Source organism: Nycticebus coucang, chromosome 4 (assembly GCF_027406575.1).
Source record: "Nycticebus coucang isolate mNycCou1 chromosome 4, mNycCou1.pri, whole genome shotgun sequence".
NCBI lineage: Eukaryota > Metazoa > Chordata > Mammalia > Primates > Lorisidae > Nycticebus > Nycticebus coucang.
In genome coordinates, this window is record NC_069783.1 from 84,456,497 (window position 1) to 84,475,876 (window position 19,380).

At 43.0% G+C, this 19,380-nt stretch overlaps 1 protein-coding gene across 3 annotated transcripts in view; it reads right to left on the reverse strand.

The window, feature by feature from the left end:
* Positions 1 to 19,380, reverse strand: part of ST3GAL5 (ST3 beta-galactoside alpha-2,3-sialyltransferase 5) — a 69,141-nt gene that overhangs the window by 33,041 nt on the left and 16,720 nt on the right. Inside the window, exon 1 of one of the 3 annotated variants that reach the window (XM_053586799.1) lies at positions 225 to 1,345. The exons of the other annotated variants lie outside the window; for them this stretch is intronic. The gene's annotated coding sequence lies outside the window, so the exon portion shown is untranslated. Of the gene's footprint in view, positions 1 to 224; positions 1,346 to 19,380 lie in introns of those variants that run through there. 3 annotated transcript variants of the gene reach the window in all.

Genomic DNA, 19,380 nt, shown 5'->3' on the forward strand with positions numbered 1-19,380 from the left:
TGTTGCATGCAGGCTACGGCCTTGGCTCTCAGCTCTATTCTGCCCCTCCAGCTATAAGCCTGTAAACGACATTTCCCAGTCTTTGTCTTGCCTGGTGGTTTCCTATTGGGATCCGAGAATGTGCTGGTAAAAGACCCGAAGACAGGGGGAAAGAAGCTTTCTACTTCCCTGACCTGGTGAGGTTTCTGATAGGAGTAGCAATAGCAGTAATGGAAGGTGCCTACATGTGACTCCACCAGCAGCTGCAGCACTTCAGCAACTTTGTGACAAGTAAAGCTTCAGCCGTGACAGCAGCTTCCCAAGTCCGTCTTTCAATTGTGTTCGCAGCCGCCGCCCGGCCGCCGTCGCTGTCTAACGCCAGTGCCGCCTCTAGCTCGCCGAGCTCCAGCCGAATGAGAAGGGGGGTAAGTAAGGAGGTCTTATACCATGGCTCGTACAAAGCAGACTGCCCGCAAATCCACCGGTGGTAAAGCCCCCCGGAAGCAATTGGCTGCAAAAGCTGCTCGCAAGAGTGCGCCCTCCACTGGAGGGGTGAAGAAACCTCATCGCTACAGGCCTGGTACTGTGGCACTACGTGTTATTAGAAGTCCACTGAACTTCTGATTCGCAAACTTCCTTTCCAGCGTCTGGTGTGAGAAATTGCTCAGGACTTTAAGACAGATCTGTGCTTCCAGAGCGCAGCTATTGGTGCTTTGCAGGAGGCAAGTGAGGCCTATCTGGTTGGCCTTTTTGAAGACACCAACCTGTGTGCTATCCATGCCAAACGTGTAACAATTATGCCAAAAGACATCCAGCTAGCACCGCATACGTGGAGAACGTGCTTAAGAGTCCACTATGATGGGAAAACATTTCATTATATATAAAAAAAAAATCTTCCTGTTATTGGTAGTTCTGAACGTTAGAACCCCTCCCACCCACGCTCAGACCTGTGCATCTGAGGACTCATTTGCCATCTTCATCTCAAGCAACATTCTTAAGAAGAACAGTGTCCTCCATCCCTATGCTATCAGGTAGTTGCACCATCAGCTCAGGCATCCAAGCCCAAAACATGCAATTTAACTCCAGACTTTCAACCCCAATCAAACCCCTGAACCTGCCAAAGCTACTTCTGAACTTCCTGTGCCCATAACGCTCTTTTAGAAGCACTTACCTGGACTTCCCTGTCTCAATTTCATCTCCTCAAAATCATCTTTCTAAAATATATATCTGCTTAATGGCTCCCAGCTCATCTCGGATCTGTCACTCTGTGTGACAAATCTGTCTGTCACACTTCACAATTAAGTCCTGTTAGAAACCTGATGAGCCAGACTGCTGCCTCAGTGTCTTTCTTTGTGTGATGTGCCCTTCCATATGTAATCCCACTTTCACAGTCTGCCTACTTTTCATCCTTCAACCCAGCTCAAGCATCTCCTTCCTTCTTCCAGACTCGTTTTCCAACATATACCTAAGTACCCAGGGTACTTCCCTATCCATTTACCACATGAACTGAATTTTTTTTTTTTTTTTTTTGGGCAAATTCTTGGAGGGTTGAGCTACAGGGCCAGGACTTTGTTCACCTTTGTATCTCTAGCGCCTAGGACAGAGACTGGCACACAGCAGGCTTAAGAAACATCTCCAATGGAATGGAATGTGCATCACATGTCTGTGTCTTACCATCAAACAAGAAAAACATCCTCCACCCCCAAAAAGCATTTGCTCAATATTTGTGAAGATGAAAGCCGAAACTGAATGTTAGCAGAGATTACCATGGCAAGAACAAAGCATATGATCCATTGGAACATCTAAAATGTCCAACAAGGGGGAATTTGTGTAAATTACAGCATAAACCACAGGAATACTCTGCAGCCACCAATATCTTGCTACACAGTGGGGTCTCTGACACCCAGCATCAGCGTCACCCAAGAGCAGGTTAGAAATGTAGAGCCTAAGGCCCTGCCCTGGCACCACAGACTTAGAATCTGCATTTTTTTTTTTTTTTTTGAGACAGAGTCTCACTATGTCGCCCTTGGTAGTGTGCTGTGGCGTCACAGCTCACAGAAACCTCAAACTCTTGGGCTTAAGCGATTCTCGTGCCTCAGCCTCCCAAGTAGCTGGGATTACAGGCACCCACCACAACGCCTGGCTATTTTTTGTTGCAGTTGTCATTGTTGTTTAGCTGGCCTGGGCCAGGTTCAAACCTGCCAGCCTCGGTGTATGTGCCTGGCACCATAACCACTGTGCTATGGGCACAGAGCCAGAGTCTGCACTTTCAATGAGATCCTCAGGGGATTCATACAAAAATTAAAAATTTGAGAAGCACCAGCTTAAAGTATTGGGTACGTTTATTGACACAGAAAGATAGAAGAAAAAAGCAGTTTTGTAAAAATGTATGTATATAAGCATGTAATCATGCTCTGGGACATATAATATCTATTTACGAGAATTTAACTTCCTAGGTGTTTCATCAAATCACCCTACCTGGACTCAACAGTATTTATTTCTTGTGATTTACAAGGGAGCATTTGGAATCCATGCCTTTCAATGTCACAATAGGAGGGCCAACTTGGCAGCCTTAAGATGTTTCCTCGGAAAGCCTGGGGTTTAACAGCTGAAAGTCATGATCACCTCTGCACCATCTGCACTGTTTTCATTCATTTGTCTTTAATGTTCTGTTTGGTGAAGAAAAGGTTGAAACTAAATATTCAATTATATAAACATTGAATTAGGGCATGCTTTGTTAACTCTTGAAATAACTGTGTGCACCCAGCATGGCGGCTCACACCTGTAATCCTAGCACTCTGGGAGGCCAACGTGGGTGGATTGCTTGAGCTCCCGAATTTTGAGATCAGCCTAAGCAAGAGCGAGACCCTATCTCTTAAAAGACAGCCAGTTATTGTGACGGGTGCCTACAGTCTTAGCTACTCAGGAAGCTGAGGCAGGAGGATCACTTGAGGCCAGAAGTTTAAGGTTACAATGAGCTGTGATGACACCACTGCACTCTAGCCAAGGCAAGAGAGCAAGATCCTGTCTCAAAAAACAGTGATAAAGCAGAAACTAAGTTACCAGATTTTCAGAAAGAACTTCATTAAGAAAGGATCATGTGTCTACTGATCTAGAAAGAAATATATTTATGGAGAAGCAAAATAAAAGATGTTGACAAGTCCAGGTTGCCTCAGGGGCAGAGACGGGGTCACTCTCCTTTTGTGGAAGTTTCACAGGGTTTTCCAAAGAGCTGATGAATGAATGAACAGAAGGACAAAGGATGACAGAGGCCCCTCCCTCTCTCCCCACACTAAAGCCACGCCCAGCCACTGGTGTACAAGTGCACATGCAGCCTCCATTCAAGTTAGCAAACTAGACCCTCTCATCAATTCCATTCATTTACGTAATGTGAAGAATGCTTAGGCTAGAATAAAGCTACAGACAAAACTGCTTATACAGATAGTCCTATATTCAATTGCTTTATTTTGTCTTTTTTAACACTTATCATCACAAGACACATTATTCAGATTTTTTACTTTTTAATTACACATTTATCTCTTGTCTCCTCCACAAGAATATAGATTCTGTGGAAGCAGGGGACTCTGCTTCCCACACCACAATATTCACACACCACATGGGCATCCCGTATCTATTTACTGAATAAATATTCCGTTTCTTAGGAGGGTTTCAGAGGTGATGGTGGTTACAGGCACACCTCCAAGGCTTTTGTTGGCAGGCTGTCACGGGGGGTAGCCGGTCTTCTGTCTGTGGCTCCCTCCTTTTCCATTTCCTAAGAGCTAGGATCCTCAGGGATTAAGATTTGATCCTCTTCCCATTCAGGCTGCTGAGGTAACGGTCACCGTATCATGTCTTCACTAACCACCTTTATGCAGAAAAGGCATGTCTTCCAAGGTTATATTTTTCTACTCTCAAAAAAATGTAACAGGTTTTTCTTAACATCCCATAAGCATAATGAAGAATAATTCTTTGGGGAGGGGAGCTCTTTTATAAACTGATACATAATAATTGCACATATATTTGTGGGGTACTTGTGATATTTTGATACAGCCTTACAATGCATAATAATCAAATCAGGGTAATTGGGATATCTCTCTCTCAACCATTTATCATTTCTTTGTGTTGGGAACATCCCAAGCCTTCTTCTCTTCTAGCTGTTTTGAGGTATACAATAAATTATTATCTGTGGTCATCCTACTGTGCTATTGAACACTAGAACACAATCCTGTATTTTTAATACTGCGTAGTAAGCCCTAGTGAAGAAATGTAAAAGCATGCTTGGGCTTTAAGCCCATTTGTATAACATTTATTTAACTTTTTCAAAATTAAGAATTAACCTCATGCCTATAATCCCAGCACTTTGGGAGACTACAGTGGAGGATCCCTTGAGGCCAGGGAGTTCAAAATCAGCCTGGGGAACATAGCAAGATGCTGACTCCACAAGAAAAAGAAATTAGCCATTCCAGACAAGGGTAGAATAGATGCCACAGAGCAATACAGGATGAACGCCAAATCAACTGCACACATAATTCCTGGTGTAAAAGTAGAGCCCTAATATTTATTGGAAGGGATAAGCCCATACATGATCTCACTGAATCCTAAAACACCTTCTTCACTGGACTGCTATCTGGATTTAACCTGCCAAAGGACACACACGGGTAACCAAAGGAGCTGAGGATTCAACCCCACCTCTGTGGCCTCCCGCCTGGAGGTGCTTAGAAAGGGTAGGACTTGGAATAACAGGTGAGAATGTATATATGTGTGTGGGGAGGTTGTTTGGTTTCTTAAATCATGAAGTCATGCCAGGGCACAGACCGTTATAAACAAAACTCTGAAATTGAGAAAGCAGTGAGTAAAGCAACCTGGCTGCAGTGCACTGTCTGGGAAGGTGAACAGGGTAGCTTAGACCAGTGGTTCTCAACCTTCCTAATGCTGCAGCCTTTTAATACAGTTCCTGTGGGTCACGACCCACAGGTTGAGAACCACTGGCTTAGACATTCATACTGCAGCCAACAGTACATCCTGTAGGGCCAGAGATTCCTGTGGGCAGGCAGGAGAGAAGGAATACAGGCTGGCTGCATGCTGGGCTGCCCAGGACTGTGAGGCAGGATCCTGGGCCCTCCCTGCCATGGTGTCCCGGTGGAGGGCAGCCTAGGGCCCTCCCTGGTGAGGAGGACACAGAGGGGATGAGGGCAGAGATCACCAAGACACAATGAAAGGAAGGCCAGCAATGAACAGAAGCATGACAGACAAATCTGGATCCTGATGATAGAAAGAAATAGGAATGGAAGTCAATTTTTGTAGTTTAGTGATGATGAATGTGAGATAATAAAAACCAGATGAAAATGGCCAGGAGGAGTTGGGAAGGTGGAATAGGACTCAACAGAACGTCCATCCACCAGCCAGCCTTTCTCACTGAGCCCTAAGGCATCTACCACCTGGCACAGATGAATCTCTCTCTCTCTCTCTGCATCCAGACCAGTACCAGTCTCCCCCATCCATGGGGAAGAGGGCAAGTAGCCACTCACATCACTCTTGGAGTTTGGTGTTTGAGGTGAAGAATTCCACTTCATAAAGGAGAAGACATGACAGAAAGCCTCACCTCAGGGAGAAGACTATTGGGGTACACACACAGACCAGTCTTGCCTATAGAGAACAAGTAACCCCTGCAAGTACAGTGGGAGCCAAGGGGGCGACAGAGGAGAGGACGAAAGATGTGTGCGGTGGACAGATGGACCAGAGGAACCAAGCACAGAGGCCTGGCTAGAGCCTGGGTCTGGCCAAGGAGGCACACAGAGGTGGTGGGTACAGGCAGAAGGGTGGGTAGGGAGGTCCTTCAGTGGGCTGCATGAGTGGTGGCTGCTAATGGCACACATCTGTCCTCTGTCCTCCAACCCCAGCCAATGATTGACTGAAAGGTACAAAAGACCCCCTCACCTCCAGGTGGGACTCCTTGTGAGAGCAATCCTGAGCTCCCTGAGGGATCAACGGGGACCACAGCTTGGCTTAGCCCCTTCCCCTGTCCTACTCCCTCCATGCTGGGGGCTCCATCAACAAATGAGGAGTCCTTGAGTCCCAATTTCAGGCTCTGCTTCTAGGACAGGCAGCTGGGTTGGCAAGGCCAAGGTACAGAAGAGTGCAAAAGGTCATGGATGATGAGGAGGAGCCCCTGAGGATATGACTCAGGAGCAGACATGAAACTTGTGGTAAGATGACAGGACAGCAGCAGAGACAGGGGAGGTAGGGGCCTCCACAGGCTCAGCCTGGGATCCCAGGGTCCTGTGGGATGGTGCAGGGCAGGGAGGACAGGGCTTCCAGCAGCAGCACCGACAGGGCCTGAGATGGGTCAGATGAGGGGAGAGGGTAGGGGTAGAAAACTCAAGCCACAAGGAAGACAGTAGAGCTCTCTGTGGAGAGGCCACAGGGAGCAGGAGAAACTGTGGTGACAATGTCAGCATGATCTTGCAGCCTCAAATGCCTATGGGTCCCCAGGTTGCTGAATTCCACGACAGCTGAAAGCCCAGGCATACCACGTTTAGGAGGGACGCACGCTGGAGTTCAGTCAAGGTTGCACTGCCTGCAGGTAACAGAAACCTGTCAAGACCTTTAACCAAGCAATGATTTATTTCTCACACAGGAAGTCTGGGGATAAGCAGACCAGCATTAGCGTGACCCAGCTCTTGGCATCTTCTGCTCTCCTGGCCTCAGCATAAGGACAACCTCCACTCCATCTTCCAGGCAGAAAGGAAAAGGGAAAGACAGAAAGGAAAGGGCGGCATCTGTATCAGCAGAAGGAAAACTCCTTGAGAGACCCCTGACAGGCCTGGATCTCTTTGGCTAACACTCCATCACACAGCTGGGAACCTTTATAAGCTGGGCAGGCTGCTTCCCCAAACAAAATTAGGCTTCTGTCAGCAAGGAAGGGGAGCGACGGAATCCTTAAAAGGCAATATAGTAGGGTCTGCCACAACCAGAGGTAAGGATCTGGGGCTATTTAGATACAGAATGTAGTTTAGACTACTCTACAGCGGCGAGACCCTCCCCAACAAACAGCCACACACAAGTGGAAGAAAAAAGGCAGACCTATCTTTTTTTTTTTTTTCATTGTTGGGGATTCATTGAGGGTACAAGAAACCGGGTTACACTGATTGCATTGTTGCATTTGTTAGGTAAAGTCCCTCTTACAATTGTGTCTTGCCCGCAAAAGGTGTCACACACTAAGACCCCACTCCCTTCCTTCTTTCTCTCTCTGCTCTCCCCTTCCCCCACCCCCACTGTGTCATTGTCATTAATTGTCCTCATATCAAAATTGAGTACATAGGATTCATGCTTCTCCATTCTTGTGATGCTTTACTAAGAATGTGTTCCACTTCCATCCAGGTTAATACAAAAGCTGTGAAGTCTCCATTTTTTTTAATGGCTAAATAGCATTCCATGGTATACATATACCACAGCTTGTTAATCCATTCCTGGGTTGGTGGGCATTTAAACTGTTTCCACATTTGGGCAATTGTAAATTGAGCTGCAATAAACAGTCTAGTGCAAGTGTCCTTATGATAAAAGGATTTTTTTCCTTCTGGGAAGATGCCCAGTAATGGGATTGCAGGATCAAATGGGAGGTCAAGCTTGAATTCTTTGAGGTTTCTCCATACTTCCTTCCAAAAAGGTTGTATTAGTTTGCAGTCCCACCAGCAGTATAAAAGTGTTCTCTTCTCTCCACATCTAAGCCAGCATCTCCAGCTTTGAGATTTTGTGATATGGGCCATTCTCCCTGGTGTCAGATGATATCTCAGGGTGGTTTTGATTTGCATTTCTCTAATTAGAGATGATAAGCATTTTTTCAGGTGTTTGCTAGCCATTCGTCTGTCATCTTTAGAGAAGGTTCTATTCATGTCTCTTGTCCACTGATATATGGGATTGTCGGCTTTTTTCATGTGGATTAATTTGAGTTCTCTATAGATCCTAGTTATCAAGCTTTTGTCTGATTCAAAATATGCAAATATCCTTTCCCATTGTGTAGGTTGTCTATTTGCTTTGGTTGTTGAGACTTAGCTGTACAAGCTTTTCAGTTTAATTAAGTCCCTTTGTTTGTTTTTGTTGTTGCAATTGCCATGGGCAATCTTCTTCATGAAGTCTTTCCCCAGGCCAATATCTTCCAGTGTTTTTCCTATGCTTTGAGGATTTTTATTGTTTCATGCCTTAAATTTAAGTCCTTTATCTATCTTGAAATAATTTTTGTGAGTGGAGAAAGGTGCAGCTCCAGTTTCAGTCTTTTACATGTGGATATCCAGTTCTCCCAGCACCATTTATTGAATAGGGAGTCTTTCCCCTAAGGTATGTCCTTGTTTGGTTTATCGAAGATTAGGTGGTTGTAAGATGTTAGTTGCATTTCCTGGTTTTCTATTAGATTTCAAATGTCTATGTCTCTATTTTTGTGCCAGTACCATGCTGTCTCGACCATATGGCTTTGTAGTACAGCCTAAAATGTGGTACGCTGATGCCCCCGGCTTTGTTTTTATTATTAAGAACTGCCTTAGCTATACGGGTTTTTTTCTGATTCCAAACAAAGCGCAGAATCATTTTTTCCAAGTCTTGAAAGTACGATGTTGGTATTTTAATAGGGATGGCATTGAATTGGTAGATTGTTGTGGGAAGTATAGACATTTTTACAATGTTGATTCTTCCCAGCCATGAGCATTGTATATTCTTCCATTTGTTAATCTCCTCTACTATTTCCTTTCTCAGGGTTTCATAGTTTTCTTTATAGAGGTCCTTCACCTCTTTTGTTAGGTATATTCCTAGGTATTTCATTTTCTTTGAAGCTATGGTGAAGGGAGTTGGGTCCTTAATTAGCCTCTCATCTTGACTGTTATTGCCATATACAAAAGCTACTGACTTGTGAACATTGATTTTATATCCTGAGACATTATTGTATTTGTTGATGACTTCCAGAAGTCTTGTGGTTGAGTCTTTGGGGTTCTCTAAGTATAAGGTCATATTGTCAGCTAAGAGTTCCCCTGCTCCCATTTAGCTGCCCTTTATATCCTTGTCTTGCCTAATTGTATTGGCTAGAACTTCCAGCACTATGTTGAATAGTAATGGTGACAGAGGACAACCTTGTCTGGTTCCAGTTCTAAGAGGACAAGCTTTCAGTTTAACTCCATTCAATAAAATATTGGCTGTGGGTTTGTTATAGATAGCTTCGATCAGTTTCAAAAATGTGCCGTCTATGCCTATACTCTTCAGTGTTATAATTAGAAAAGGATGCTGGATTTTACTGAATGCTTTTTCTGCATCTATTGAGAGGATCATATGGTCTTTGTTTTTGCTTCTGTTAATATGGTGAATAGTGTTTATGGACTGGCATATGTTAAACTGCCTTGCATCCCTGGGATGAAACCTACTTGATCATGATGTATGACTTTTTTAATGGTAAGCTGTAATCTATTGGCTAGGATTTTGTTGAGAATTTTTGCATCTATATTCATGAGTGAAATTGGTCTGAAATTCTCTTTTTAGTTGGGTCTTTTCCTGGTTTTGGTATCAGGGTGATGTTTGCTTCGTAGAACATGTTGGGAGAGATTCCTTCCTCCTCAATTTTTTGGAATAATTTCTGCAGTATGGGAATAAGCTCTTCTTTGAAGGTTTGATAGAATTCTGGTGTGAAGCCATCTGGACCAGGGCATTTTTTTGCTGAAAGATTTTTTATTTTGATTATTATTATTATTTTTTAATCTCAGTGCTTAAAATTGGTCTGTTCAGGAGCTCTATTTCTTCCTGGCTAAGTCTAGGGAGAGGGTGTGATTCTAAATATTGATCCATTTCCTTCACATTGTCCAATTTCTGGGCATAGAGTATTCAGAGATGATCTCTTGTACCTCTGTGGCATTAGTTGTTATTTTCCCTTTATCATTTCTGATTGAGGTTACTAAGACTTTACTTTTCTATTTCTAGTTAGTCTGGCCAAAGGTTTATCTATTTTTTCAAAAACCCAACTCCTTGGCTTGGTGCCTGTGGCTCAAGTGGCTAAGGCGCCAGCCACATACACCTGAGCTGGCGGGTTCGAATCCAGCCTGGGCCCACCAAACAACGATGGCTGCAACCAAAAAAATAACCGGGCGTTGTGGCGGGTGTCTGTAGTCCCAGCTACTTGGGAGGCAGAGGAAGAACTGCTTGAGCCCAGGAGTTAGAGGTTACTATGAGCTGTGATGCCATGGCACTCTACCCAGGATGACAGCTTAAGGCTCTATCTCAAAAAACAAACAAACAAAAAAACCCCCAACTCCTTGTTTCTTTTATTTTTTTCTTTTATTTATTTATTTGAGACAGAGACTCAAGCTATTGCCCTGGGTAGAGTACTGTGGCATCACAGCTCACAGCAACCTCCAACTCCTGGGCTCAAGTGATTCTCCTGCCTCAGCCTCCCAAGTAGCTGGGACTCCAGGCACCCGCCACAACACTTGGCTAGTTTTTGGTTGTAGTTGTCATTTTTGTTTGGCAGGCCTGGGCTGGATTCAAACCCACCAGCTGTGGTGTATGTGGCTGGCACCTTAGCCACTTGAGCTACAGGCACCAAGCCCAACTCTGTATTTCATTAATTTTCTGAATGATTCTTGTTTCAATTTCATTGATCTCTGATTTAATTTTGGATATTTCTTTTCTTCTGCTGGGTTTAGGCTTAGATTGTTCTTCTTTTTCCAATTCCATAAGATGTCTTGTGAGTTTGTTGATGTGCTCTCTTTCTGTTTTTCGAATGTAGACATCTAAAGTGATAAATTTTCCTCTCAGAACTGCTTTTGCAGTATCCCACAGATTTTGTAGCTAGTGTCTTCATTGTTGTTGTGTTCAAGGAAGTTAATGATTTCCTCTTTTATTTCTTCCTGCACCCAACTGTCATTCAACAGCAGGTTGTTTAATTTCCATGCCTTTGTGAGGGGTTGATTTCCACATTTAGTGCCTTATGGTCTGAGAAGATACAAGGTAAATTTTCAATTCTTTTTATTCTGTTGATATTTGTTTTGTGTCCCAGGATATGATCAATTTTGGAGAATGTTCCATGGGGTGATGAGAAGAATGTATATTCTTTATTTTTGGCATGGAGTGTTCTTTCTTTCTTTCCTTTTTTTTTTTTGTAGAGACAGAGTCTCACTTTATGGTCCTCGGTAGAGTGCCGTGGCATCACACAGCTCACAGTAGCCTCCAACTCCTGGGCTTAAGCAATTCTCTTGCCTCAGCCTCCCAAGTAGCTGGGACTACAGGCGCCCGCCACAATGCCCAGATATTTTTTGGTTGCAGTTCAGCCAGGGTTGGGTTTGAACCCGCCACTCTTGGTATATGGGGCCGGCGCCTTACCAACTGAGCCACAGGCGCCGCCCAGGGATGGAGTGTTCTATATGCATCTATCAAGCACAGTTGTTCTATATTCTTCATATCATTCATCTCTTATTTGATTCTGTTTTTGGATTTCCTTTTGATTATTTTCCACTTTATCAGCAGTTTCCTTCATTGTTTCCATCATTTCCTTCATTGTTTTCACATCTACATTCTAAATTCCCTTTCTGTCATTTCTAACATTTCTTCATAGGTGGAATCCTCTGCAGTAGTTATGTCATGGTCCCTTGGGGGGGGTTGCTCTGGACTGGTTTTTCATGTTGCCAGAATTTTTCTATGATTCTTCCTCATGAGTGTTTTCTTTTACCAGTTTCCTTGCCCCAATTTTCCTTCCACTTCCTCTTGCTCTTTAAGTTACCATGCCTCTGGCCTAGGGTTTCGATGAGTCAGCTGCTGGTGGGATTAGACCAAATGAACACACACAACCACTTGCCAGTTCTCCACTGCTTTTGTCCTCCTCGTGGGGTTCAGAAGTCTCTCGCTGACTCCATGTGTCCCCAAAGGAATGTTTCTGGGCAGATCCCACCAGCCAGAGATGCTTGGAGTCTTCTCTCCCTAGTCTCACCATGCCCAGTTGCAAGAAAGCTGTTACTCAGCCACCATCTTGCTCCTCTATCCCATGCAGACCTATCTTGGGCAAAATTCACCTTGAAATGTCACAGAGTTAGCCTAACTGCATTTAAAATTTACATAGACCACCACCTGATGATCAAAGAACTTTCTAGGCCAGCAGTTCTCAACCTGTGTGTCGTCATACATAGGAACTGTATTAAAGGGTCGCAGCATTAGGAAGGTTGAGAACCACTGTTCTAGGCTAACACTGAATTTAATATCAAGTTACTCTTCTTCAGGACTTGAGAGAGGTAAATAAAATCTCTACATCCCACATGAAGGGAAAATTATGTCTGTTTTTTCTGGATTAGTTGTGAAGTACAGGGATTGAACTACCAGAATGACAGACCTCAAACAGAAAGTACACTGATTTGCTGGAACTTTTAAATTTATTCTCGGCTGGTCACTCTCAGTTATGTCTCTAGCCATTTACTACTTTTCTGAGACTGAGATTCTACCTGAGATCCTGAATAGCCTTCCAGAAACAAATAAAAACACAGGAGGAAGGAGCTGTGGGCAAAAAGCCCACAGCTCCTTCTTATGTTATGGCAACTGTTCAAATATGCAAGGGAATCTATAGTCATCCTCTAATCAGTAAAATGTACCTACTGGTTGTGAGCCCTTGGGAAAACTATTTCACATCTCTGTGCCTGTTCTAAAATTGGAATGGTAAAAGTAACCTGCCTCAAATGATTGTTTTAAGAATTATTAAGAATTCACTGAGGTAACAGCATAGTGGTTAAGAAGCCAAGTTCGTTTCCTGTAACACAGGAAATGTTAATAGCAACATATATTTTTTTTAAATTTTTTTATTTTTTGCTTTTGTTAAAGTCCCCCTTGTAACTGAGTCAGCAACATACATTTAAACACTTACTTAGCACAGTGCCTAAATACAGCAAGTTCTTGATAAATATTCATTATTATTACTTGTTCATCTACTGTTCTCTCGAAATGTGGCATAAGTACAATTACCCAAATCCTCAATTTGTCCTCCACCAACTACTCCACAGATAGCCCTTTTTCCTAATCTCTGCTGTTCTCATTTTAAGGGTTCTCAGGGGGAGAACCATTTAATTTCACCAACAGAGGTGTCCTTCACTATGCCAAATCAGGTGGTGAGTCATTTTCTTCAATTTGATTCCCATATCTGCATCATATTTTCTTTGAAATGCTTCAAAGTTCCCGGCTTCTGCCTTTCTTGTTTCCTGACTATAAAAGATGCCTTTTCTGGGGGGCTGGGCGCTGTGATCCTAGCACTCTGGGAAGCTGAGGTGGGTGGATCACTTGAGCTCAGGAGTTTGAGACTAGCCTTAACAAGAGTAAGACCTCATCTCTACTAAAATAGAAAACTAGTCGGGCATTGTGGAGGATGTCAGTCCAGCTACTCACAAAGCTGAGGCAAGAGGAATGCTTGAGCCCTGGAGTCTGAGGTTGCTGTGAGCTATGATGACACCACGGCACACAACCCCCAGGGTGAAAGAGTAAGACTCTGTCTCAAAAAAAAAAAAAAAGATGCTTTTTCTTATTATTATAGTTGTATGGTAATTTCCCTAGGAGTCTGGGGAGGAAAAGAGATAATGAGTTCAAAAATGCCATCTTGAAATGGAAACACAGTACGTTATACTAGGTTTCTGTCCATCTTATCTTTTCTACATTCTAGTTTCCTAAAAGTAGTAATAATTCTAAGCTGTAACATAGCACCACGTGCCTGGCAATATTGCTGAAATTATAATGAAGGAAATCTTTACACAGCTAGTTTCTAGAAAGTTTGCAAGCCTTTTACAAGTTGTCCAAGTAATAGAAAGAAGCCCAAGGAAACACCTAGTTTCAACTACCCAGCACCAATTTCTCCTGAGAATCTGGCATTGAAGAAAATTCATATTTAGAAAGGTAGGACTGCCTAAGTAAGTTGCATGTTAGGCCTTATAATTCTGTCACCTGTAACTTACAGACTACAAGTAAGCCTGCTTATCTCCTATCCCAAGGTTTAGCATACCTCCACAAAGAGACTATGAGTGTGGCCCATAAACAAGTTTTTTTTTAATTCTAAAATCAGAAAAAGCAACACCAATCAAATTGTGTTTTCTAAACACACAACTTCATTCATTTATAAGCTGGAGTTCATATTCATCGAATATTCACTTTGATCCCAATGACTTCACACACATAAATGAGATGTGTGGGAATAAAAAAATACATGTGTTAATAAAAAAAAAGTACATGTGTATTTTGAATTGTATATCTCTATGTTGTTCCTGCTAAGTAGGCCTTGCTCCAAGCTACTATTAGTGTACAACTAAATAATTTTGCAAATTTATAACTGCAGAATGTAGTAGGAGCCAGAAAGATATGCATGTGTGCATTTACTCAAATATCCAGACACAGATTCCTCCTCAGGATATTTACATGTTCTTTTGTCCTTTCTTGAACCATATGAAGTGTGCAAAGGCATGGTCTGATAGGTGTGTCAAGGCTGTGCAGAGAGAAGGAAGGAGACAGCACCTGAGAGGAAGCAATGTTGAGGCTCTCACTTTGGTACCTACCCTCGCTCAACTCAAGTATTTATTAAGTCCTCTGACCCAGGGGCTACGGAGAATACAGAGATGAAAAGAACAGTTGTTACAGTTTAAAACTGCCACTGTGCAGAGCAAATTCCACAAATGGCTCATTGTACCTAAGAAAAATAATGAGGACGGTGAGATAAAAGTGAAGGAAGGTTAGTAGGTACAGTTAAGAAGATATGAGCAGGGCGGCACCTGTGGCTCAAAGGGGTAGGACACTGGTCCCATATGCTGGAGGTGGTGGGTTCAAACCCAGCCCCGGCCAAAAAAAAAAAAAAAAAGAAGATATGAGCAGCAGAGTGAATCATGATGTGCTTTATGGTGCCTAGCTTTTCAAAAAAGACTATTGACGACAGTAAATGAAATTATAGTGTATAGTTCAAAATCTCTAGAAGAGATGATTCTTAATGTTCTCACCAATACGAAATGCTAAGTGTTTGAGGTGATGGATGTGCTAAATACCCTGATTTGGTCACTACACAGTATATATATGTATTGAAACAATATACCGTTCCTTGTAAATATGGACAATTATTATGAGTCAGAAAGGAAACAAGACTAATGATTATTACAGTATCACACGCTTCACAAAGTTACCATATCTAACTTGGTGACCCATAATCATGACATCATCAGAAATTCTGAGAAGAGGCTGGGCGCGGTGGCTCATGCCTATAATCCCAGCACTCTGGGAGGCTGAGATGGGTGGACTGCCTGAGCTTGGGAGTTCCAGACCAAAATGAGCAAGAGTGAGACCTGCCTCTAAAAACAGCTGGGCGTTGTGGCAAGTGCCTTTAGTCCCAGCTACTTGGGAGGCTGAGGCAAGAAGATCACTTGAGCCCAAGGTTTGAAGTTGCTGTGATCTATGATGCCATGTACTCTACATTGGGGGAGGGCAACAAAGTGAAACTGTGTCTTGGGGAAAAAAAAAGAAAAACTGGGAAGACACACTGGGTGTGGTGGCTCACACCAGCAATCCCAGCATTTTGTGAGGTCCAGGCAAGAGGATTGTTTAATACCAGCTTGGGTAACATAGCAAGATCCTATATTCTCCACACACACAAAAAAAAGTAAAAAATAACTTAGTGGGTGGCACCTGTGGCTGAAAGGAGTAAGGGTGCCAGCCCCATATACCAGAGGTGGCAGGTTCAAACCCAGCTTCCGGCCAAAAACTGCAAAAAAAAAAAAAAAAACTTAGCCAGGCTTCACAGTATATACTTACAGTCCCAGCTCTTCTCAGCTACCCAGAGGCTGAGGCAGGAGGATTACCTGAGCCTAGGAATTTTTTTTTTTTAGACAGAGCCTCAAGCTGTCACCCTGGGTAGAGTGCCATGGCATCACAGCTCACAGCAACCTCCAACTCCTGGGCTTAAGTGATTCTCCTGCCTCTACGTCCCAAGTAGCTGGGACTCCAGGTGCCCACCACAATGCCTGGCTATTTTTTGGTTGTAGTTGTCATTGTTGTTTGGCAGGCCCGAGCTGGATTTGAACCCTGCCAGCTCTGGTGTATGTGGCTGGCACCTTAGCTGCTTGAGCTACAGGCTCCCAGTCAAGCCCAGGAATTGGAGGTTGCAGTGAGCTATGATTAGGCCATTGGGCGACAGGGCAAGACCATGAAAAAAATATATAAATAAACCTGGAAAGATAGTAAAAAACACAGATAGACAGATATTAGCTAAGCTTTTTCCATCTTTCCATTCATTCCCTATGTGGAATGTCTTAACAAATTTCCCAAATTCTCTATTTGGTAAATACTAGTAAATGTAGTTGTGGGATTGCCTTCTTTTGTGCTGAGTTATAATATTCACCTTTCAAATTAGGACTTGAGTAATATCATACACAAAAGCACTGGAAAAACCTATGAACACCATGATGCAGGTAACTTTAGTGAAGTCTACAATTCAACATTTTTGTGAGGTTATCTATACTTGATCCTTACTTAAGAATTAGACTCTAAATAATGAGAGAAAAATTAAGACATTTCCAAGAAAATAATACCTTTTTATTTCTTTCATTACTCACTCATAATTAAAACCTCAGAAGATCAGGGCGGCACCTGTGCTCATGAGTAGGGCGCTGGCCCCACATACCAAGGTTGGTGAGTTCAAACCCGGCCCCAGCCAAATCGCAACAAAAAAATAGCCAGGCGTTGTGGCGGGCGCCTACAGTCCCAACTACTCAGGAGGCTGAGATGAGAGAATTGCCTAAGCCCAAGAACCAGAGGTTGCTGCAAGCTGTGACGCCACAGCACTCTACCGAGGGCGACAAAATAAGACCCTGTGTCTAAAAAACAAAACAAAGACATAAACCATAAAAATCTCAGAAGATCAAAACTAGCATAGTCCTTATTTATCAGTCTTATGTCTCTACCCTGCAATCCGGCAATTCTACTCCTAAATACTGGCACATAGGTAATCTGTTATATGCACAAAGTTATTTGTCATTGGATTGTCTACAATAGCAAAATACTGAAAATAAAACTTGTTGGCCGGGCATGGTGGCTCATGCCTGTAATCCTAGCACTCTGGAAGGCCGAGGCAGGTGGATTGCCTGAGCTTACTGGTTGGAGACCAGCCAGAGCAAGAGCGAGACCTCTAAAAATAGCCAGGGGTTGTGGTGGGTGCCTGTAGTCCCAGCCACTTGGGAGGCTGAGGCAAAAGAATTGCTTTAGCCCAAGAGTTTGAGGTTGCTGTTAGTTATGACTCTACTGTACTCTACCCAGGGTGACAAAGTCAGACTCTGTCTCAAAAAAAAAGAAAAGGAAAGGAAAGGAAACCTGTTCACTGATAAAGCTCTGATTGAGTAAGCTATCATGTTTCCATATAATGGAATATTTTATAGCCATATACAAGGAATAAGCTTTTTATACTGATCAGAATGTTCTCTAAGATATATTATGAAATGGAAGAAAACAGAGTACACTGCATGCTATAATTGGCGACAAATATAAAAAGGGAAAAAGCACATACATGTACATATCTATACCACCTCTGGGAGATGGGGACAAAAGAAGGTGGTTCGTACTGTGGTCCCTAGGGGGAAATGGTCAGATATGAACAGGAGCAAAAAGATAGTGAAGTCTATCAACATTTTTGTTGAATCGTAGACTTCACTAAAGGCACCTGCATCATGGTGTTCCTTGTGTACCTTTTGAATTATGAACCATGTACATAGATTACTTATTTTAAAAAATTAAATTATCACCAAGTCCTTTCTTTTCAGATGGGGAGATTGAGGTCCATGTTATGGCATAACGCTGACATACTCTTCAGTCACCTGGGCCCCTAACATCTGCTTTTGACATAGGCTTTGTGACTAACCACTTTCTTCAACCTTCCCACTTCTCCAGACTGCTCGCTGGGGAACAGCTAAGCAAGAGGGGTTTCTGAGCTGCACATATCCTGTTCTGATGGCAAGTGACATAGAAGCTCCTATTTGTCTTGCCTACTCCCACCTTTTTGTATAAAAAATATCAAGTGTACTACCCTGTTTCCCCAAAAATAAGACATCCTCCGAAAATAAGACCTATTCACAGGAAAGATAAGACGTCCCCTGAAAATAAGACCTAGCGCATCTTTGGGAGCACACCTTAATATAAGACACTGTCTTATTTTGGGGGGAACAGGGTACTACATTCTTCACAAAGGCCTTTACAAAAGCTTTTATTTGCCTGGTCCAAATAGGCAACTCAAATTTGATATATCAAATAAACTGAAAAGGTCTTCTAGTTAGGCAATGATAGAAGGGCCTAAGTCCAATGGGGAATAGATTTCCCAACTCCTATTACATGTTTCCAATGCCCTTTTTGCTGGTTAAGCCACATTCTGCAATGACATGATCGCAAGACCACACCCTTTTGTTCTCCTCTTGCTGGATTCTTTTGTAGCCTTGACAGAAGGCTTGACATAGACCAAGAAGCCCAGTCCACTAACTGTGAGTGCTACATTATTATTTATGCCAAGACCTCAGATTGTTTTATAGACACTAGCTTAGAGTAGAGAGAGCACTGCACTAGCCATTACTCCTTTGCCTGCAAAGTAATAAACTTGTTTTTCCTTTTCCTTAAATTGCTTGTCCATCTTTTTTTTTTTTGATGCAGCTTCTGGGACAAGTGCTGAACTTTCAGTTACAGTTATGCTGTACCGTGTAACATCAGCAGCCTACAAAAATGGGTTGTGCCTGCTAGTGCTGTTGTACAAAGGAAGAGAGGAAGGGTGGATCCTTTCCAACCCTTCCTTTCTATCTGGGGCTTTGCATTCCCAAGAATGGGACCCTCCTCTGCTTGGGAATGTTACCAAAAACATGAAATTATAATATTCAAAGCAATGCCAGTTGAAAAGCATTTCCTTCCCAACCCTTCTATAAGATTTCTCTTATAAATTGCTCATTCATTGTAATGTATTAAGTCTCCAATGACTGGTCATACGTAAGTCATAAAACTACAGAAAATTTTTCAGTTTTCAAGGGTTCTGTGGTCAGGCACAGTGCTCCCAGTTGTAATACTAGCCTTCTGGGAGGCTGAGGAGGAAGGATCACTTGAGCTCAGGAGTTCCAGACTAGCCTGAACAAGAGCAAGACTCTGTTTCTATCAAAAAACAACACATAGAAAAAATTAACTGGGCGTGGTGGAGGTGCCTATAGTCCCAGCTACTTGGGAGGCCGAGGCAGGACGATTGCTTGAGCCCAGTAGTTTGAGTTTGCACTGAGCCATGATGATGCCACTGTACTCGAGCCCAGGTGACAGAGCAAGACTCTGTTTAAAAAAAAAAAAAAAAAGTAAAGTAAACTGGCTTTATTATTTAAGTGCTACATGTGGGAGTACAGGCACAGCAACCCA